The 23,288-nt window shown below is 41.9% G+C and overlaps 1 long non-coding RNA gene across 1 annotated transcript; it reads left to right on the forward strand.

Moving 5' to 3' along the window:
* The first annotated feature begins 594 nt into the window (after positions 1-594).
* Positions 595-23,247, forward strand: LOC147267768 (uncharacterized). Its single transcript, XR_015112285.1, has 3 exons — positions 595-652; positions 1,226-1,360; positions 23,124-23,247. It is a non-coding gene; the product is annotated as an uncharacterized LOC147267768 (long non-coding RNA).
* The last annotated feature ends 41 nt before the right edge of the window (positions 23,248-23,288 follow it).

Consider the following 23,288-nt stretch of genomic DNA (forward strand, 5'->3'; position numbering starts at 1 on the left):
TCTGCTTGTTGTGACAAGAGCATTAACTTACAAAATCACACATTGAACATGTCAGATCAATTGAAAACAAATACTGCAGCATCATGAGAAATTAATGTGCCGGTAACAGGCAGAAGATGATGTTGACAGATGTGCTCGTTGATTGTGAAATCTTTTCTGTGTGAACGTAAATCACATCATGTGGCTTAACAGACGCACAAGGCTGCTGCAAGTTGTTGAAGGGTCTGCACAGTCTGGTTCTCTCAAACCTCTTCAAACATTCAAAAAAAGGAGAGTCCAGCTTTCTGCCACATCCGGAACCTTTGTGATTGTTCTCTTTGGGTGGTCTTGCCATCTTATGCTCGTATTCAGGTTTACAAACAGGAGAGATGCAAAAACAATGGTGTGATATGTAGATAAACACATGCTTCATACGAGTAGATGTTCCCAAAACACACTTCAAGTCTGCAGGGGTTGTTGAGGTCGGTCGCAGGCTCGTTAACCGGATTCACACCGGAGATCATGGTTGGTTCATAACTTACAGCAGAGTGTCAGGAGCCAGGATGAGACAGCAACAAAAAAAATTTACAGGAAGTTTTTGTTTCTTTTGCATGTCGAGAATAGAGTCCAGAGTAAACATGAACTTTGAGGATTAAAGTCAGAGTGGAGTTATGTAAGTATAACTGCATCTACTGAATCATCTGTGTTGAGGAACCGGTGAAATTGTATTTAAAAAACTGCGTTCAATAAAAAGTGCATAACACTGTGACTTTGAAGAGATTGTATCAAAATGTCACCTGTTTGGAAGAATTTACACAAATTTGGAAAAGGTAAACGAATTTATTCTTAAAATGGAATTTCTACTGAGTTCTCGACAATTGTGAGCTTCACAGCTTCTTAAATACAATACCAAAATCTTTCATTTATTTCCTCATGACACTGAAATTCTTTCGTGCCATTGTCAGAAATGAGTTTATAGTTAAAAACAAGCTGTGATGAAGACAGAAGTGCTCAGTGACATGTGAAGCCTGCAGAACTGCAACAACAACAATGGTTTAGTTTCTAAGAAATCACAATGGCAAAGTGTGAGAAACAGGGTGGTGCAAATAAAACACTGATGACAATATAATGGCTCATTAGCTTATGATGTGGGTAGACTTGCATTGTGAATGCTGACATGTGAGTGTCTGTGCGTGTGTGTGTGTGTGTGTGTGTGTGTGTGTGTGTGTGTGTGTGTGTGTGCAAGGGAGTGAGTGAGGCTAAGAAATGCCTGTAGTAGGAGTGTGTTCCCAGGCTAACCTGACTAGGTGAGACTCTCTGGCACCAGCCTCTCAATGCAGCCCTGAGGGGAGCTGTACAGTGCTGCAGCCGACAAACTGAGGTATGCACACACACACACACACGTGCGCGCACGCACACACACACGTGCGCACACACACACGCTCAAAAATGCAGAGCTTCAGCTTGCGCTTCCTTTTGTGTCTTATCACTCTTTTCCTACGTCTCCTTCCAACAGCCTCCTTGCTAATTCCACTATGATGTAAAATGGTGGATATATGTTTTGCGCGCTGAACATGTAAATGATTCAAACTTGTGAGCGATCCGACTTTATACTCTATTTCTGTTCACGTCAGCGGAGTGCTATACCCTACTGCTCAGAGTGGTGGTGATGGGTGAATTTCAGGGTCAGGGCTCTTCATGTGTTTGACATTATTAGCAGAGCTACCATGTAATCCAGACTCAATCCTCAGGCCAATGAGACTTTATTGGGGGTAAAGGGTGATGGTTATGGAAGCTATTAGACAATAATGGAATAAACTCCCCCCTTGAACTTATTCAATCCCTGGAGGATTGTTCTTTTTCACTTATCGCTGCAGCATTTAGGTAGAATTGATGACATACCCTAAAAGGAGCTCTTATTTAAAGCTAATATGTGAGTCTAATAATCCCTGTTTTGAGTTATGATTTCAAGGACACAGTGTGCTTTCCCAGGGTCAGAGCAGAAATGAGCTAATGAGATATGATCAGCAATTAAACTGTGAGGATGTTGGACATTAACTTTTTAATTTTGTCTTTTGGGTAAAACAGATTCTTTTGTTCATGTTTGCTTCCTCATTTAATTTCTGGAAGAATGTGACTTACCGCAAAAAGAACCCGGTGGAATTAGAAGTGATATGTTTCTCAGTCAACCATCACTGTTTTAAATTCCCTTGAAAAGAAGAAAATCCAACACATTCCTGCTGAGTGTAAAGTCAAATCAGAAGAGCCTACAAGAGCCTCTCGCTCTTTGTATACCAGCGCTATTATCCATCATTAATGTCTGCTTGCCACTAAGTTGTTGCACTGATCATCGTCTCTGAAGAGGCCATAATTACAGAGGAGGTTGCCAGAGAAGGTTATGAAACGTCTCAGACAGTATGGTCTGACGAAGACAAATTTGCTGCAGGTTGCCTCCACTCACTGGAGCCCACCACTTCAATTTTTCAAGTAGAGACCAACTCTGAAATATTTCTTTTAACAAAATACTGCTTCCCTGTTCTTTAAATAAGCATGTATGAGTGTTGCGCTAAGACAGTTTGAACAATCCTGCATACAGGATCAAATTCAGCACATTTTTACATTATAAAAATGTTAGTTTAAAAAGTTTCACGTCCCTCTTAAGAAAAATCTTCTAATAGGGAGCGATATGTTCTTTTTCCACCACTTATTCACCCGCTGAGTGTAGGAGTCCTCAGTCTAACCTGTGTGGGTCCATGGGAGCCTGCGGTGGGGCGCTGGGCTCTGTGAGAACGTGGTGTGGAGGCTAAGCTCCCTGTTCCACTGGAACGTGTTTTCCTTTCTCCATGTTTGGACACACAGCAGACAAGTGGAGGTTAGGACAACACTCCATGAGGAGCCAAAAGACTTATCCGACAAGTAATTAGGAGCGGGGTCAAGTTGAGAGAACTAAGCCCTGTAATTCCCCCTGCAATGCTGTGGGTGAGGTTGGGCCCGACTGGAAATCCTCCCCTCTAAGAGAGAGAGAGAGAGAGAGAGAGAGAGAGAGAGAGAGAGAGAGAGAGAGAGAGAGAGAGAGAGAGAGAGAGAGAGAGGAGGTGCAGAAAGCAGTGAGGGGCACAGAGAAAAGTAAAAGAGCGATGAGGATGGAGAGGATTGCAGACATTTAAACATGATTTTTTTTAAAGTGACAAAGAGGAACAGTGTGGAACGTACCACTGCAGACACTACGAGTCTCTCCAGCCTGATAGCAAATATCTTTTTACATTTTTCTTTCTGAGTGTCGTCCTTTAAAATCAGAATTGGAACACTGTCTTTTTTGCGCATAAATCTTCATTTTATATTATGAAGACTAAAATGGTTTAACATCTCTTACCCAAGTGTAGCAAAGGGAGAGCGTCTTACCCCAACCTGGTGTTGAACCTGTACAGGTTTGAACGAGAAGAAAAAGACAGTAGAAGACAATCGACAATGTTGTTTCGAAACAAATATTAGTAAAAGGCACACGGGGAACTTGTCAAACCAAAAAATAAACTGAGAGTAATTGTCTAACACATGGAAATCAAAGTATAATCCTTGAAAATACTTTTTCACAAAAAGTGTAGGCTGCAAAATAAATGCAGATTCATCTTTCAGCTACATGATACACTTTTTTTCCCATAACAAAAACAAAATATATGCAATATTAAAGCTGCAAGAACATTTACACATCTGCACACAATGTTGAGCTCCTTAACAACTCTGAGGAGCTCAACATTAGAAAGGAATAAAAAAAAGTTTTACTGTTTTCTGACAGCTTTCTGAATTATGAACAAGATATACAATTGATAATAAAATGGCATCAGAAATCTACCCAGCAGTTTAATAAGCAGGGCCTTAGACATCTACCGCAGTTGCAGTATTAAAATGTTTCTTCCATGTTAATGCATCAATTACAATTATTGTAAATTCTATGAGATATCTAACAACATAACCATGATCTTGAACGCTTCTTGATTTTCAGGTGATAACCTGGACGCCGCTGTCATTTTACTGATTGTAGTCCTGCTTGGGGGTAAATGTGCCATTGTGATTGATTAGTGATGAAATATTACCGTTACATTTATGGGGGGAAGTCTTATTTTGCAGCTGGCAGTACAAAATGAGGGATTGGTGTTATGACTCCTGGCGAGAGAACACCCACGGTGCTTTGGTTTAGCCACAGAAGGCCAGTACTCTCGACCTCCACCTCCGCTTTCATGTTGCCAAATCCTAAAGCAAACCACAGAACCCACAATATGTTCATAAATCAGATGCTCAGGACAAATGATAATATAATAATTCTGCTATAAAGCCACATCCAGAATAAAATATGGCAGAAAAAGACATCCCTAAAGATATTTTTAGCAACGTGAGTCACAGCAGTGTTTTAGTATTTCCTCTTTCTGCCTGGAGACGACACATTCCCTTACTTTGTTGAATATTACGTTCAAATATCATTTCCCAGAAATGCTTTCATCTTCAAAGTCAACTGCGCTTCTGGCTCTGTTGCTTTTATCCAGTTTGAAATGAAGTCACAAAAAACCAAATGAAGCTTCATATCAACGGCTGGAATGATAATGCGGGTGGTTGTTTATGTGTGACATGAACCTTGAGGGATAATAACAACATGAAAGTTGCAGGGTGTATTATATATTAGTACTTTACAATTACAATTTGTAGAGAAAAAGAGCAGAGCTCAAACTTTATTTTGAGGGATGTATTTTTATCTTTAGATCACCATTTATGACGTCCCTTTACTTTTTTTCCTCACTTGCGTAAAATTAACACCCTGCATTAAGCGTCACTCTGTTGCCTCATTAAAGAAGGAAAAATGATTAGTAGGAGCCTTTATACATTTCACAAAAATATATGTATGTATACATACATTTTTCAATGTTCTATGTTTCTTTTAATAGTATTATTTCTTTTTAAAAAAATGAAAAATCCTTTTTTGATCATCTTTTTTTATTGATTTCTAATTCATTACATCAAGTAGGCTTTCTTTCCCCCCTGATTTAAAGAAAGTACTGATCCGCCATCTTAGCGATGAGTTCCACAGGACTCAGAAGCTCTGGAGGGAAATCAGGCCTTCATTAGGAAAATGGGAACTAGACCACTGTTTCATAAAGAGCCATTAGGGTTTATTGATGAGACTAATGTGAGTGTTTAAAGTAAATTAGAAGGGGAGAGGGCGTGCTGTAGGGGAGCTGGTGATGAAAGGCTCACGTTAATGTTTTGTACATGGTAGAGGGGTTACTGGTTTCTATTTGAACTAACCGCTTCCCCTCTGCTCAACACACACACACACACACACACACACACACACACACACACGCACACACACACACACACACACACACACACCTGCCTGCATACACTACTGACACTCTCACTCACACACACACACACACATACACACATATACCTGCCTGCATACACTACTGACACTCTCACTCTCACTCTCACACACACACGCGCACACACACGCACACACGCACACACACACACACACACTCTCTCTCTCTCTCTCTGCTCCTCCCTCTGAGAGCCTACACATGTAAGTCATATACTAACCAGAGTAGGCCTGGCGCCCGGGGAGAGCAGCCTGGAATTGCCCCTAAGAAACCAAATCCACTTTATCAAACTCCCAGATGTCAGCACCAATCGTCCTTCACTGGACGCTGCTTTCACCAGGCAGCAGCACCAAGACGCCGAGCCTGCTGGAGGTAACAGAAACAACAAGCTACCACGTTTGAAATACTATATTTCTAACACGAAACACTTTTCATTGCACAGTAATTTGATTTTGTTTGCAAATTTATTCAATCAGGTTGAATAATGAGCATACATGTGCACTTGTCGCTTTTCTGGAGTTTTCGGTGTTAATTAATTCAATTTGACATCCCATATTCTGCTTGTGCGTTCCTTTTTCTGATGTAGCAAACTTGACGTCCCTGCATAAACACATTACAACACATATAATTGTAACATATTGTATAATTAAAAATGTCTTCCTGCAAATTATTTTTTTCACCTATATTCAAATATTATCCCAGCACAGTCAGTCTTCATTTTTCTTGCAACCCCATTTAACATTAATGATAAATTAAAAACAAAATCAAACCAAAACAAATCAAAACAAAACAAAACAAAATCACTTTTAGGACTGAAAACTCAAACCTACTTTCACATATAACTCCTTCACATTAGTCACTACAGTAATTCTGGACCGGTCCCACGCACCGTTGGGATTTCACTGTTTCAAATAAGGCATGCACAGAAATGAACTTTCTAAAATGGTAAATTATTCTTCATTATAACAGGGTCACGGTCACCAGAGATGCCAAACTAAGCAAACACATTTCAAAGTCCAACAGCTCCCTTGACGGCTGGAGTGCCCACTCAGATTGAGCAGGAAGTGAGTGGTAATTTGCCGTGAGTTCTGTCCAGTCTCAGAACTCCCAGACATTGTGTCGTCCAATTACAGCGCAGTCGCTTGGCTTCAGAGACACAGAGCTGCTGGGTCACAAAGTTGAAATGGATTCCTACCGTCCCCAGACATTTGTGGATTGAGTTCCTGGTCATCTGAATGCTGAAATCACTCTTTCCCTTTGTCATTTTTTTAGTCATGAGTATGCGAGCGACCTCATGATGGCCAGAGAGTACAGTAAATATCGTTTAAAAACCCAATACGGTATTCTGAGGGCTTTGAGGAATGGAAATGGAACAATATGGTTTGAGTCAGGGCAGTCGTATTTTGTCATGATTGTGTAACTAATTACATTTCAGGCTTTTCTATTCTGAAAATGGATGTTGTCCTCAGTGGAAGAGAGACATTTTAATGCATTTTCATGCCATAATTAATTAGTTCCACGTAATAGCTTGGAAGAGGCCCCTGATTGTACCGACAAAACCCCCTATCATTTCTCCATCAGGTGCTTACACAATCCTTATTGACTGGTCTCCAAATAAATCCAATAGTTTCCTGTAATGTTGGGAGTGAAAATCCACATGAAAGTTTTGTTAAATCGTTGAAATTGTAATCGAAAAGACAAATTATTACATTCATTGATTTTTATCTCTGCTATATTTTGAAATCTTACCAGAATTTAAATGATATTTTATGTGAGCCGATTAGGGTGATTTGTTCTGAGAGTTTTCCAACTGCTCCACACACACACACACACACACACACACACACACACACACACACACACACACACACACACACACACACACACACACACACTTAAAGTTGTACAATTTTCCCATCATATACAGGAAGTGGTTTCTCAACCATCACCATTCCCATGTTGCCATGGGTAACATGGTCTCTCCTTACCACCTCGTCGCCATCTTCATCTTTATCCCTTTTCCACCCTTGTTTGTTTGTTTCCCTGATGTTTTTATTTAAATCATCAAAAGACCACCCCCCACCCGCTCCCACCCACCCTCCCTCGCGACATCCCCCCTCAGCCCAGAGCAGTCAGGATGATTTGTAAACTTCAAACGACTGAGAGCCCCAGCCTGGTCTCCTCTGCTCATTTAGGTAATTCAATAAGCCAGAGGGGACAAGAACAGCGACGCACTGCTTCCCCCTCCTGCCCTCTGTGCCCTCAGTCTTCCGACTGAAACCTCTGTGGACTATCTGCAACAAATGTTAGTCTGTAGTGGAAGCTGCAGAGGCTGCTGAGGAGGGGGCTTGTATTCAGAAATGTTCTCTTTTTGACATGTTCAAAACCAACTATATTACTAAGATTATTTATAGATTATGGATTTATTTATTTGTCATTTCTCCTCATTTGTTCATGTCTAAAGACATGACCAAAATGTGTCTTTTAAAAATTGCATTTCATTCCCTTCACTCAATGAGAATAAACTTTATTTAATCTTTCAAACCTGCTTTGAAATTTTTACTTTCTGTTATTTTTTTTATAGAAAATAGAAACAACACTGAGGTGCGTCTGCTTATTTTCTTTGACAAAATTTTCACAACGCAGGTTGTGAGGAGAGTTGTGTTTGTGCATATTAACCTGGAATGGGCGGCTTACTTACTGTCCGCGGTGGAGGAAACCACAGAGTTGAATCTGTGTGACAGGGAGAGCTGTTACAATGAGCTGGGGGTGTGATATGTTGACTGGGATGTGTGCAGCTCATCTCTCCAACCTATTTCTGCTGACACAAATGTGAGTTACAGAGAGCTGCAGTTGCACATGTCATTATGGACAGCAACTTTCTTTTTGCATTTGAAAAGTGGTATATATGGGCCTAACTAAAGCAGCTCACCGCCTGCCATTATTGATTTGAATGCAACACGGGTAATCTAGGGATTTTAAATATGTCACACCCTAGCTGGCTCCACAGTAAGAGATAATCAAGGCTAATATGACTACAGTCCTGTTGTATGAAAGCAGAAACCAATGAAATAGCCAACAAAAGCTAGCTGCATGGGATGTACTATGTGTGTGTGTATGTGTGGGTATCTCTCTCTCTAGCTCTCTCTCTCTATATATATATCAATATATATCAATATATATGTACATCAATATATATCAATATATATGTATATATATCAAGATATATGTATATCAATATATATATGTGTGTGTGTATATATATATATGTATAGCTTTGGTATTAATGTGTGTCTGACAAAAGCCAGTGGTCCAATTGAGTTGCCTTGGGGGACTCCTCCCAGCCGCCACACCTTTAACCTTTCATAAGTGCTTTATCATTGAGGTCACTACATGTGACAAGTCAGCGAGCCCCCACTTTATCAGTGCTACGTCCAGGCTGGGCATGATGTTGCTGATAGAGTGGAGGAGGCAGTTAATGATATCCGCCTCTCTCCCGGCTTGTCGAGACAGAGGTGGCGGCAGGTCTAAGTCGGCATCACCACAATGGCCCAGACCTAAATGCTGGAAGAGTATAAATCTCTGTTTTTATCAAAACCACACAGAGACACTGGTGGCCACTCCCCATGTCGGCTGCCTTTACCAAACGAAGCTGCATCTGATAAACTCCCCCTCCCCACCCCTCTGCTCCACATCACATACACAGCTAATCCTGCCACACAAAAACCTGGCGGAGAGCTTTCACTGGCACCACAATACACAGAAAATGATTTGACCTTGCATGACTTGTTGTAACTCATGTTGAAACATAAATCACTGCAATCTCCAGTCTGAAATGTAAATATCAATTATGCTATTTTTTTATTATTAATGAAGCACTTGAATCTGCTGGGGTTACTGAGGACAAATCGCAACTTCAAGAAAAAGTCTGAGTGAACAGTTAAATTTTGACCCTCACAAGTAATGGAAAGGAGAAGCAGAGCCTGCTGTTCCCTGGGCCGGCTGTGGCTCCCTCTCCCCGCCTGAGCCCACCCCCAAAGGAGGCAGTAAATGGTCCATTTTATCTCTTTTCTGTCAACCATGACTGCAAGAGCACCAGATAGTAATCTTGGGGGGAAAAAAGAGTAAAAACAATTTAATTGCCCAGCTATTTTTTTCTACAGTTGTGCAAAACCTTTCAAAGCAAAGTATGATTGGGATGAAATTGCAGACCCTCTTCCGGAGGAAGGAAAAGCTGACTAATCATCTCGTCATTAATGCTGAAGCTCATCAGGCCTCTGCTGCCTGTTGCCACTGCCCACACGGCCACGCTGACTGCCGTTTTCAAAGTGAGTTTGGCGCATGATTTGCTCTGAAGGGAAAACAGCTCACAGAGATGAAATGTATTTGGATTCTGCTGTTCAAATATTTGGAGCGCCCTGACACGGCTGCCGCCATCCAGAGTTGGCAAGGCAGAGACCGCCTGTAATTGATTTAATTATCAGTAATTACTCAAGTGTTTGTGTGTACACTCTGTCGTCTGTAGGTTGGGTAGGAGACGAGATGGGGGGGTTGGGGGTGGGGGGGGTGGGGGGTTCTGAGTTAATGATGTGTTTCCATCTTAATTAATGCTGTGGTCCAGTCTGGTTAAAGCTTACAGACACATGCAGATGTGGAGAGTGACACACATCCATGTGGAGGGTGGCAGTCTGACATGACATAAAATGATGGAGAGAGGAATTAATTTGCTGAGATGTAGAGGAATTACTGACTAGGGCTGAAACATCAGACAGTGAAAGCATGACCATGGGAATATCAGTAATGCAGTAATCTGGCATTTTGATGGCACAATAATTATAAAGAAAATGAATATGTGCCTTTCTAATCCTGCTTGTGTGCCTTTAGTGAGTTCTTGTCTAATATGTGTCTGAGAGGGTGGGGGAGTTGTTAAGGTCTTGAGTTCTTGCCTGTAAATGTCATGTTTGGTCGAAGATTTCCTTTTTTGCCTTCTAATTGGTGTCGGGGGATTTGGGTTTTTAAAAGGGAGGGGATGGGGTGGGGGGAGTGAGGAAAGCAGGGGGAAAATAAGCCCACAGAAATGCCAAGTTGCACTGAAACCAAACTGGATTTTAATGGTTCCCTACTCCAGGAGAGCAGAGCTCGGGTCATTAAGATGGGAAAATGGGGTTGCGCTAGTATAATAATCCCCACGTTTTTATTTGACAACCAAAGAAAATATTGTGTCAACACACACTTAGGTGTGATCATAAACTACATTCACTGTTCAGAACTGTGAAGGGGTCGCAACCCTGGGTTGTGACGACTCAGATCTGGAGATTAAACCTTGAGGCAGGTTTTCACTAAAAACATCTTAATTTAACATTTTTAGGTCAAATAAAATACCAACGAAGAGACTCAGCTGGAGCTTCAAAGGACATATGTTGTCATCTTTGATGCTTATGGATCTAAAACACTTTATATTTCATTTGAAACCACCCTCCGGCCGTCTCCTCTCCCCCCGGTCTAGGTCTCGACAGTGAGTGGGTTACTCTACTGTTTACAATATTTCAAATTCCCTCTCAAGTGTTTGGCTTGGCAGGTTGTCCGGCCTTTTCCCTAGCAATTACAGGCTTGCAGGGTTTCTCAAATGGGGCTTTTGAAGAAATAACACTTTTCTCCCCAAGCTCAAGGGAAAAAACGGAGACATTTGGCCAGCAGCTCATATAGTCAATCACACAGACCCAGCTCAAGCTCTGTCTGACGCACTTGGCTGCTAAAATATCCTCATACCTTGTGTGCGTGGAGGCATAGAGACACGCGCGCGCACACACACACACACACACACACACACGCAGTTTTCAGTGCTCAGTCAGAACTTCACTGGGATTTTACCATAATGGTTCATGAAGATTTGATGTAATGCAAAATATCCAAGCAATATTAGTTAGCAAATATTACAGGAATAATACAAACTAATATGTGGCCTTAATTAGTAACTGTGCAAGAGCATTTGGTGCCTTTCACTGTTTCTAGCTAGCTTGCTACACTGAGGCTACATCAGTGCTCTCTTTCCCCCCAACCACTCAAAGCAGAAGGCCGTCCCCATTGAGCCTGGATCTGCTCCACGTTCCTGCCTGTTAAAAGGAAGGTTTTCGTGGCCGCTGTTGCAGGAAGTGATTGCAGCTGGAGAATTGTTGGGTGTAGATTCATTGAAGGAGTGAGGTGCTGGACCTGCTCTACTTGTAAAGTGTCATGAGATAACACTTGATATGATTTGGCGCTATATAAATAAAACTGACTTGACTTGACATCCATTATATTAAATTGCACCTAACATCCAGAATTTTTAAAGCCTGAAAAACGTAAACCTTTAAAAATGATTCTGTGCCCGTATAAGTTTAAAAACTGTGGGACTGCTGTGTTGTGTGGAGGCAAAACCGCAGACCTCTGAACACAAGCACACGCTCACTGTAGTGGACATGTCCCTTCACTCTTTCCTGGAAAAAAAAAAATCAGCATTTATTATGAGAAGTTTCTTTTGCTTGATTAAGAAATTACAGGGGATGCTGAACTTGTTGTCTTTGCTAGCAGCAGTTTATTGGTATTGCGGTTCAAGAGAAATGGCGGGAAAACCTCTGACAGTGCTAAGCACAACACATTGGGAAATTTGTGGATGAAACCTGATAATTTAACTTATTTAAATGAAAAGAGAAGACTGGAGAAACACTACAACTTGTTAAAAACAAAGAAAAATCCTTTCAGTTTTCATCTAATGAGTCTGTAAGGGTATCAAAGTCTTTCTTCTTCTAGATCACATTACAACATTAGCATCTTCTTGATCACACACACGTTTTGTGATTTATTTCCATTCAAATGTGTATCTTTCCCATTGCCGTAGCTTCCTCCAGGGATCCTAATCCTGATGAGACATTTCCTAAATTTTGAAAAGGAAACTCCACGACACAGTGAAAATAATGCATCTTATACTGTAAGCCTTTAGTTGTACTTGCACTTCATACATTGTTTATCGCTCAAATAGCTAGCCTCGTGAAAGTTCCCACTGAATGCCAATATGTCTTTGTCTCTTCATTTCTTAACTCCGTCCATTTGACTCCACCATAACATCATCATTACCCATCAAAGATCATATCCTGTAATGCTCAGACTGCGATGCCCCTCAAGGTGACTGCCTATGGCCTGATCTAAATGACAATAATACCAATATTATATGCAAAATATTTCATGTTAATTGTAGGTACAAATGTTGAACTTTGCTATGTTGTTCACAGAATTAAAATAATTCATCTGACCAGATACGAGTATTTCCAACGTCATCGTTTTGTTGGATCGCAGTGTTGCTTTGTACAAACTTGACTTCTCCTCTCCTGTTTCAAGAGAGTACAATTGAGAGAAAACGGAGAAAGAGGAGGAGGAGGAGGAGGAGGAGGAGGAGGAGGAGGAGGAGATGAGGGCTCAGAGATAGATGATGATTGTTTATTTGTCCATAATTGGCCAACATCAGCCACTTAAGATACAGCTTTATCTCCATGGATGGAACAAAATGGTCATGTGTAAAGTTGTGAATGCGAGAGAAAGAAAGGAAGCGAGAAGGAAAGAAAGACAGAAAAGACATTTTGTTTCTGTCCATGTGCTGAAACATTTGAACATTTGAAGCCCTCCATGGGGGGAAACAAGGACGTAAGCCATTGCCGCGTCCCATTCTGGTAATTACAACAAATGTAATTGCACAATTGCTCTGCTAAATTTTTTTCTGTGAAGATTATGATGCCGAGTTCAGATGAAAGGCACAATAACATCAACATAGTTGGCCTTGCATTGTCAGGGGGCGGCAAGAGAGGTGGGGGGTGGGTTAAAGGAGGAGCAGGAGTAAAAGGGGGGTCTTGAGTTCCTTACCCTGAGGCTAAGAATCTCCCCTCCCTCTGCTCCTCCACCTCCCTGCGCCCTTCCACCCACACAAGGGAGTTAAAAATCCCATTTACTCTGACTGGAGCCAGGAGTTGGCTTGAAAAGGCCGGGGACAAAAAGCGATTTTCCACGGAACAAAACCATTACAATGGTCCCGCTTTGATCTAGGCCTCCCCCTCCACTCCTACCAGTGCCAATTGAACTTTGTCACCATGCAACTGTCATCTGCGAAGGGAAAGCCCTTATACTCTGAATGAAGCGGTCCACAGCAATTTACTCCAGACAGCGCTTTGAAGTGTCAGGGAGAAGTCCAGCTCCTAGTCTGCACTTTTTGGACCGCAGAATCTCCTCCTCTCTCTTCCCTTTTCTTTCTTTCTTTCTTTCTCTTGCCAATTTCAAATGTCCAGCGTGGACAGTGTGGACAGTCCAGTAAGGCAGGGAAAGAAGAGAGAGAACATTAAACATCCAGCACCTTTGCTTTCTCCCTCGTTCCCTCCCTCCTTCCCGTCTAAGTAACAGAGGCATGCAGCGCTGGCATGTGGATAATCAGCCGTGGGGCCCCTGCGACATCAAAAGCTTGGAGAGCCCCTAAGAATACAAATGTGAGGCCTAATGGTACACTTCATTAATGTCCTCCCCATCAAAGGCCACTTTACTGACTTGGGAGATTGACTAATTTACACATTGTGGGAAATTGCTCCCAGCCATGCGTAAAACTGCCAAGCATTTATATAGAGAGAGTCAGAGAGAGAGAGGAGGGAGGAGGTAAGTGGAAGGGACAGCCTCTGTTCTCTTCTGGAGAGCTTTCTTAAACTGTTGGAAGTGGCTGAAGGCCAAGCCACATTATCACACATAGGAACACCGGGGAGCGTACGCCTTTGTGTCTCATATGGATTATTACTCCAGGCATTTTTGTGCTCTATCACTTCCCTCATCTGTTTCTCTTTCTCCTCCTCCCGCCCTTCTTTTACCATCTTTGCTTTTAAAGGCCCAACATTTTGAGTGACATGCTGCTTTGCTTTTCGACAGTCAGATGACAAGATTGGTATCAAAATCTGGGCTCTCAGACAGTTTTGGTGCCGCAGCCACAGTTGGACCTGTGGGTCTCATGTATCAACAGGCTCAAATCTATTTTCCCATTCAGAAACATTCGGAAAGTAACGGTGATTAATTCCATTTCCTGCACATTGTGAACACTGTAGAGTGACTTGGGTTTTTTTTTTGTTTTTTAAAGCTGAATTAGTTTTAAAAAGCTAAGGAAAAAGTCCCCTTTTTTTTAGCACATGAAAGAAACACTTACACAACTGAACATTATAAATGCACGGAAAAAAAAAACTTGAATTCCATAAAAAAACCTTGATAAAATCAATTTGCAATTAACACTTGACACAGAAATATAGTTTTTATTGTGCAGTTTAAGTAATGGTTTTACTTATAAATGGTAACACTACTTTTTTTGTCAATTGCTTGACTTCTACGCACAACAATGTTTTGGCTCATATTTGTACAAATGAGGTTTTGTTTTGCACCTATACTGTCCCTATAAATGTCTGGTAAATATTCAGAGAGGTAGGCTGCTGCAGCCATGGAGTTGCAAAGCAGGAATGTAGCCCTTGACACTTTGGCCCTTGTCGAGGCATCGCCATCAAATTCAAAGTGCACAAACATCACCATCTGTTTTGCTCAGTTTTTTTTTGCAAGACTCAGAAAACTACAAATGAATCCTCTGCGTAGGTTGACATGAATGCGAATAGATGATATAAATGTTTCATTTCAACAACATTTTAAACTGGCAAAACGTAGTCCGCTTCCTCTCACTTTAGAGAGCAGTTGTCCTTTAAGTCCCTGTCTTAAGGGACTAAAAACAGTACACGACCACTTGTTTGAAGGCGCTGTGGCTTATGGTGATCACTCTGTAGAATATTTCAGATCGCTGTTGTCCAGCTCACAACTTCCTAATATATGTTTACTGTTCTGTTTACCGAAAGTTCTGATGACGCATACACTCAAAGGTAGCAGCTAACAAATAGAATCACAGGTGTATTTGGTTAAAAAGTCAGATATTTCCATGAGGAGCCGGTGGCTGCAAAAACAGGGCTAAAAGGAAAATGACAACAATATTCATTCCATCTGTGTGCACTCATTTATTGCTCATGTTACTTCCCAACTGCTGAATGTGTAAACAGGTAAAAGTTTACTGTGTGAAGTTTTACAAACTACAGTACAAAATGGTGAGCATGTACCAGTGGTAATAACATAGACTGTATCAAAGAGTGGACACTGCCTCCAGGTCAGCAAAGAGAAGCAAATTCAGAGGCGTCCCTCTGTCCATGTGTGGTTGGCTGAATGAACAGAATGCTGCAGGAATCATTAATGTGCTATCGACCAACCTGGAAGTTAGAATCACCTTGGTTTCCTCCACCAAAGAACAGCTTAAACATCCGATGGTTGATTACAGTCATTGCCGAAATGGAGCTCTGTGGCTCAGTGTGATAATCCTCTCAAATGTGCATCACGTGTCTGCTTTTTGCAGCAAAAATGAAATGAGGATCAGTGCAATGAATAGGTGCTATGAACAGACTACACCCTAAACGCATTACCTCTACATTAGCAAAACTAGCTCTGCACAATATCTATCCATTTTCTACCATTTATCCTGTTAAGGGTCGCGGGGGGGGGGGGGGGGGGGGGCTGGAGCTGAAACAAAACAAAACAAAACAAAACACTGACAAGGGACCCAGACATTCGACAAAGGAAACTTATTTCTGGGTTATAGGACTCATTCCAACAGGACTAGAGAGAAGTTAATGAGAAGGTGACCCTACTTATCACTTGATTTAATACCTTAGTTAACATTTTCTTAGCTGATACGCAATCATTAACAACAGAGCGATCTGCTGGAGCACAAGAAAAAGTCCTTATATAAAGCAGGCACCATGCAGGAGAAAGTCAGTAATGAAATTAACAGCACCAAGGTAGCACTTACCTGGTACTTCACTTCATTTCACTGCAGTCTATTACCTAAAAGAATAGTGCAAAGTTACAGCACACTAGTAAACTATAATGCAGCCAAATTGCTTTCAGCAAATCTGCAAACTCCAAAAAAAAGGTACTATCTCTTTGTTTTACAGTTTACAGTTTAAAGCTTGTTTTTGTTGACACAAAGTGGTGATAAATTGAATTTAAATTTCTCAGCTCACCTTCAAAAATCCAGCAAAATCCTGTTAAATCCTTGCCAGAATCCTTGTTAAACAATTGCTTTAAATGTCCAAACTGATTTACGCCCTACAATCCAAGCCTCTGTCTTTGCACCAACTCGTTTATATGTTTTTCACATCATCCACACACACGCAGACAAACTCATATTACTGTCATCAGCAGTTATTACAAGCTGGAGCCACGTGCAAGCCGACATGTTTTACAACCATGTTAGCCATGCTATGGGGACTTAAGTGACTGCATGAGACATTTTTTGCACTCCTACATATATGTCAGCGTGGGCTTGTACCATATGTGTGTATGTGTGCGCTCGAGGGGCTGGAGGGAGTTAACGCCTGCTTTGGGCCCTGACACCTGCGATACAGAGCGAGTCTTTCAGCAGGAAAATTATATGGCTTTAATTTGTCTTCTTGAAACAGTGTAGCCGCTGCAGACACTGATGCCAAGTTCCGTTCGACTGTAGCATTGAGGAGAATGTTAAAAGTGTGTTGAGTGTCTGTATATGTAAGCACAGCCTTGACATAAGTAAATACACCGGCTTGGGTGGAACACCTGTTTATGTTGGAATCTGGGGGAGCTGACAGATATTATAAAGAAGTTCTCAATGTTTTCCATGTAGCCAGAAAGTAGCTATGAAACTTTTTCAAGAAGCGGTACTGGCAAAAGTGCTGCGCCACTGGACGTGGGTTTGCTGGCAGAGAGGGAGAACCCTAATGTGTCCCTTTCGCAATTTGGACAGTTTTGTGGTTGGCCCAGCCGGCAGTAGTACACACTTCAGTCATTGGCTGGTCAACAGAGGCAATTTGAATATCGTGACTAATTCGACCAATTAATCTGTCAAAGGCCTTTTTTCAATGGGCCTTTTTCACAGGGTACTCATCCATAATGCTCTCCTCTGTTAGCTCAGGCTTTGACTTTAACTCAATCTATTCACAGTGAAGTGGTGCAATGAGCTAGATCAGAGAGTATGTAAAAGCATAGCCAGAGGCACTACTGGGCTAAACCACAGATGGGAGGGGGGGCAGGGGGGGGGGCTTTACAAATTGAACAATAAGGTCAGTATAAACAGTTTGAGACACTCTTAGCTGGCTGCTTTCAAATGAAATGTGGTCAAGTGGAATTATTTACAACATACTGTATAATGAGCAACTCATCATGATTTAATGCTGTGGCTGTTCCTCCTCTAGCACTGTGTGTGTGTGTGTGTGTGTGTGTGTGTGTGTGTGTGTGTGTGTGTGTGTGTGTGTGTGTGTGTGTGTGTTTTACATACAGTCACATGCATCACCTCACTGCTGCTAACTTACCTATAACTTTTTTCCGGGAAAATATAGGTAATTCTGGTTGTTCACTAGTAAGGGGAGGACTGTTTTTTAAAATAAAATGAAAGTTTAAATGCTTTGACTCATACCTGCAGGAAAATGTATTTAGATGCGTACCAAATAGTTAAATTGCTGTCTTTGAATGTCACTTTATTGTGGGTGCTCCCACCTCAAGGCGGATGTTCACACCTTGATTAACTTTTAAAAAAACATGGGAGACATAATGGGTGATTTACACACATTTATTTTTATCTAAATCAGAAGAAAGCTCACACTGGAGTGTTCAGCCAAGATGCAGGACCACATGTGTTGACTAGGACTATTTACTTCAGGAAGGCACTTCCAGCAGCGTGAGACTGGACATTGTTGTGTGGTTGACTGCTGTGTTCGGGTTCTGCTCAGTATTCCATCAGTGTTCCGTTCACACTGGAGGGTTTCAGTTCAATTGGGAAGCATCCATTCAGGTCAGCAACTTACTAAACTCACATCTGTAAACACAGCAGGATCATTTCTGCAGTACGTTAGTTCAAGTCACACAAAGCTCGAACACAAACTTTTTGGGGGCAGTTCAACTAACGTCACACCTGTTGCAACATCAGCTCTCATCCATCCATCCATTTTCCATACCACTTATCCGTTAAGGGTCATGGGGGGGTTGGGGGGTAGAGCCTATCCTAGGTGACATTAAGCGAGAGGCAGGTACATGCTGGATGGGTCGTCAGTCCGTCGCAGGGCGTAACATCAGCGACTTGTTGCTAAAGAAGAAAGTTGAGCTAAATGTTCTTCCTTTCTTTTAATCTCAGCAAATGCAGTTTAAAAACGCTTTCTTGTAAGAAAGATGGTGACATCTGTTACTGTCACTCAAGTGTCCAGCCAGCTAGCCTTTAGCTTCCCTCCCTGGATCCCAGCATCAAATACATGCCAGACTGCATGGAACTCATCGGCTGTGCCGTCATCCAGATTCAGGTTCATGCGGGCTGTTACGTTTCTGCTTCTTCCCAACAAACCTGTACCTGCCCGTAACCCTCAAAACATACAAGTAGAATTAATTTGAATTGCTGTGTAATTAAAATACTCATCTCATCCAACACAAACAAACGTAGCATACTGAGTGTTGTACAAGTAATAATAATGCTGTATAACTGTGGGAAAGTTAACTTGTGGTTAGTCACACCTGAACATGTGAATTCCTTGATTCAGTTTGTCTGTAAAGCTGTTGTTGTTGCTGTTGTTGTACACCAAACATGGCCGACCAATGGAGACCTCAGTCAGCCGTCACTCAGCCTGAAAGACCGAGGGGAGACTTGACATCAATAGACTTGAGTCAGGTCTTGTGAACCTCAAAGGGAGCGCTTGAATTCACCTTTTGTCCCTCCCTAAACGAGACGCTGGGGAGACAGCGCCAATCTAGTCCGCAGATCTCAAAGCGAGGGAGAACCACGCTTGGATTTAAGTAATGCGGCGCTCCTTGTTGAACAAATTCACCATTGTGACTCGTTAGCCTGATACTATCCACATACCTGCTTTTGGGGAATGCATGTGAAAAAGGCGGTTTGGAGTCTCCTGCCAAGTCGAGGGATGGAGTGGTGAGGAAAGAGGAGGGGCTCGTCTTAATGGGTCACAAATTCACATTGAGAGGAGCCACATCTGCATTTTATCAACGTGGCCCAGATAGTGTTACAGGGGACGATTGTCTGCAGATTGGCTATTGGGCCTTTTAAAGTGGTAAATTGTTGAGCAAAAGCAGAGCCGCACACACGGTACTGCCTGTCGCTCACAGAAGCTGTCAGGAAAACACTACCTAATGAGTTTTAACCATCTCGATATTGCTCATCTACCCAAGGAGCGTTTAATTCCTCCATTCCATCACGGCTTTGTGTGTTACATGCACGTAGACACCAGAGAAATGCAGATTCAGACCATTTCAACAGTTCCATCTGTTTTTATTTACAATCTCAAACATCAAAAGCACGAGTGGTAATTTGGCAGAGCGCCGCTATCTGTCCAGACAGGGTCTCTTCCCATGGTTGACCCAGAACATCCTCTGACACATCTTCTCCACAGGGAGCTGGGGAACGTGGGGGCCAGCGTGGTCTGACAGTGAAACAAGTCCCGCGAGGCATCCGAGTCCCTGCGGGGACCTCTTGTCTCTCCCCTCTGTTTCATTACCATCTTCCCCCTCTTTCTCTCCTTTCATCTGCAGTCTATCGCTGGCTCCAAGCTGCTCGCATCCGGGAATATGGTGAATAGGGGTGGGAGACTACAAACAGAGTGGGAGCGGATATGGGAAAGGGCAGAGTAAACATTATAAAGAAAGGGGATTTTCATTTCAGTTTTTAAAGCCCCCTTTTGACAATAAAAAGTTGCTTCAAAAATAGAGCAGACAAATGTTGGCTGTAGGATGAAATACACATCTCAGGTGGTTTTAAACAAAAAAGATTTTTCTTTTATGGAAACTGGACTTTGTCATCTTCACAACGTGTAATTACACATGACACACAGTAACAGTTTAGTGGAATAATTGCAGTGCACAAATGGAAAATTCAAAATAAGGGACACAACCACAGAAGGTAAAATATGGTTACAAGACCTTTAGCAGAGACATTCCTGGGGTTGATTTCAGGTTTCTGATGATTGTTTATTGCTCATTACAACTTCTACACTTGCATACAAACATTGCCCTTAATCTGGTTTTTATTGGTGCTGTTTGTCTTCTCTCTGGAGCGATTTTGATTGTTCCCTGTATGACAACAACACCCAGTTAGTGCATAAATCAGTGAGCCACATTGCAGAGTTCAGCAGAATCAGCGGCAAGAGAAAAGGGAAAGTTAATCCATTTGTCTACAAAGCAGCTGCAATAAAGACGTTCTGACTGAATCTTCTCTGATCTTAATTGAGTTTATGGGAGGGGAAGAGCTATTCCACATCATCATCATCACCTATTTGCCCTCTAATGGTGTTTATAAAATGGACGGGAATAAACAAAGTAGTGCAGATGGACACGATAACACACACAATTTTCCCTCAGATGTATCGTATGAATGGAGAGTTTTTGTGGAAAGAGAAACATTCAAAATGTCTTAACTGCCAGTTTTTGGTTGACAAGTTGTGTGTATGTTGCAGAATTCATAAACATTTTTGCTCCAGCAACTCAGCAAAATGTTTTTTTTTCTTAAAAGCATTGTGACTTTTGAATGACGCAACCTTTCCTCTTGATATGTTTCAGATACATTTTGTTGACAATAAAAAGGGGAAATGCACTGATTTGCTTGCCAGAGATATGAAACCGATTCAGCGGCTTCGTTCGACGAGCATTAGGTAACCCAGGCTAATTTATGACTTTCTCATTTATTGAGGGCAGCTTTGAAACACATTTTCCCATGACACCCTCTTTGATTTCTCTGACCTCTGACAGACACACACCTTCCCTAAATGCACACATAAATCTACGCTTATACCCACATGCTCACCTTTGTTTATGTGCATTTCATCTGCAATCCACACACACACACACACACACACACACACACACACACACACACACACACACACACACACCCTTCTAGGGGCCTTATCGCCAGACTCTCATGCACCCCCAGACTCCACTAATCAAGACAAACTCCAGCCATGCCCCTCACCTCCAAAGCCCACCCTATCATACCCTTTTCTCATTCCTGACCCCCCACCCCCCCGGCCCTCTGAGGCCGTCGGGCCGCACAGGGTCCCAGTGTAATTGGTTTAGACATAATTTACTGCCCACTTGGTAATGTAGCATTTCAGCATCTGATAAAAATCATATCAAGTCACAGCAATGGGCGCAACGGCTTGAAAGGGACTCATTGTAATCATTTAGATACCAGAGGAGGGTCCTGCTTTCTTTCACTGGCCCCCCTGCGCTCCCCCCCCCCTCGCTCTTTCCCTTTCTCTCTTTTAGTCTCTCCGGTTCTGTTTCTGTCTCACACACACACACACACACACACACACTTACTCACAGAATAAAATATAAACCGATGCATTTTCATGAGCGTATTAAAGTCCCAGTTGGGATTTTCTCACTTCCGCCTCCACTTTACTTTTTATTGCCAGCCATTTTCAAGGGTCATGCCAAAGCACTGTAATCTTTATTATTCAAAAAACACGGCTGCAGTTTCCCGCTCCCCTGCTTGATGGTGATGGTGTTGTTGTTTCTACATGTTCATGTGAAACGAGAGCGAGAGAGGAAAAACAGTGGAGCGAAAGAGGACAGACAAAGTGAAGGAATGTAGTTCAAACGCGGTGATTTTGGATGGATGTTCAGCATTGTAATTTTCATAATGACTTCAGTTTGGAGCTTTTGCAGGAAGCGCAGCTGTCGGTTCTCTCGGTACCTTCAGTGAGCCATAAATTGAGCTGATTCTGTTTCCACACCATCACTGCTGAGCTACTGTGGTTTGGAAATGATGGTGTTGGAGTGTAAAAAAGCAGATGTCATAGAGGAATGTGCTGTTGTTGGGATTTTTAAAAAATAAATGCAAATATTATCGTTGTTTTGTTTTTTTTTTAGCGAAAGCCTAATGACATCACAATTTTTCACTTGTGGAAAAGGTTTAATTAGTGTAACAGAATTTTTGTTTGGAATGGAGGAGACAAGTTTGAAAATGTAATTTTTCTTGTATTAATTGAAAGAGTCAGTCTTTCAATTTAAATGACTACAGTTTGGATTTAATATGATAGCTCCTCTGAACTGCTGAACTGCTGAGAGTTTGCATTCATCCATCTTTCTGTGTGAGAGCTCTACACATCTGAATCCTGAGATAATCGGTGGGATGTGTAGTGATGTTAACTTTGGGTTCAATTGCATGTGAAAAGACTCCCCCCCTCCGACCTATGGGAGCAGAAAGGAGGCTTATGAACCAGCTAATCCAATGATAACACATATTACCTCTGGCTTGCAAAATACTGGACAGAAGTGAATACTTTTTCTTTCTTTTTTTTAAATGTAGAATTCTGCTAAAGACCAATTACATTTACAGATTATAGGAGGATATATACTGTGTGTTCCTTCCTCAAAAGTTCCATAAATCAGAAGCAGAAATAAAATAAAGGAAGAATGATAAAGGTTAAACGTCCACCCACCAAAACAAACAGTTAAAAAACATTTGAGGGGGGAAATTAATGGAGCCTATTATCAGGTCCTGCAGTGGATATAAGCACACAATTTGCCTCGTGTTTTATGAGAGGCACTAAATCTGGGTTTTATCAGTCTGAGGAAAATCCTGATGTTCTCTTCAGGTTTCTCTCTCTCTCTCTCTCTCTCTCTCTCTCTCTCTCTCTCTCTCTCTCTCCCCAGGACTCATCTACTGCACACTTGACCACACAAAGGAAGAAGAAGCCACTCGGCAATAAGACGCGGCGCTATCTAAACGCTAAACAGAGGCCTCCAGTGTACAACAACCCAGATAAGTAGACAGGTGATCAGGCAGTGATCAAAGACGCAATCATACTTCCAAAGAGA

This window comes from Aulostomus chinensis, chromosome 3 (assembly GCF_037954235.1).
Source record: "Aulostomus chinensis isolate RoL2024-O1b breed Wild chromosome 3, RoL_Achi_v1.0, whole genome shotgun sequence".
Taxonomy (NCBI): domain Eukaryota; kingdom Metazoa; phylum Chordata; class Actinopteri; order Syngnathiformes; family Aulostomidae; genus Aulostomus; species Aulostomus chinensis.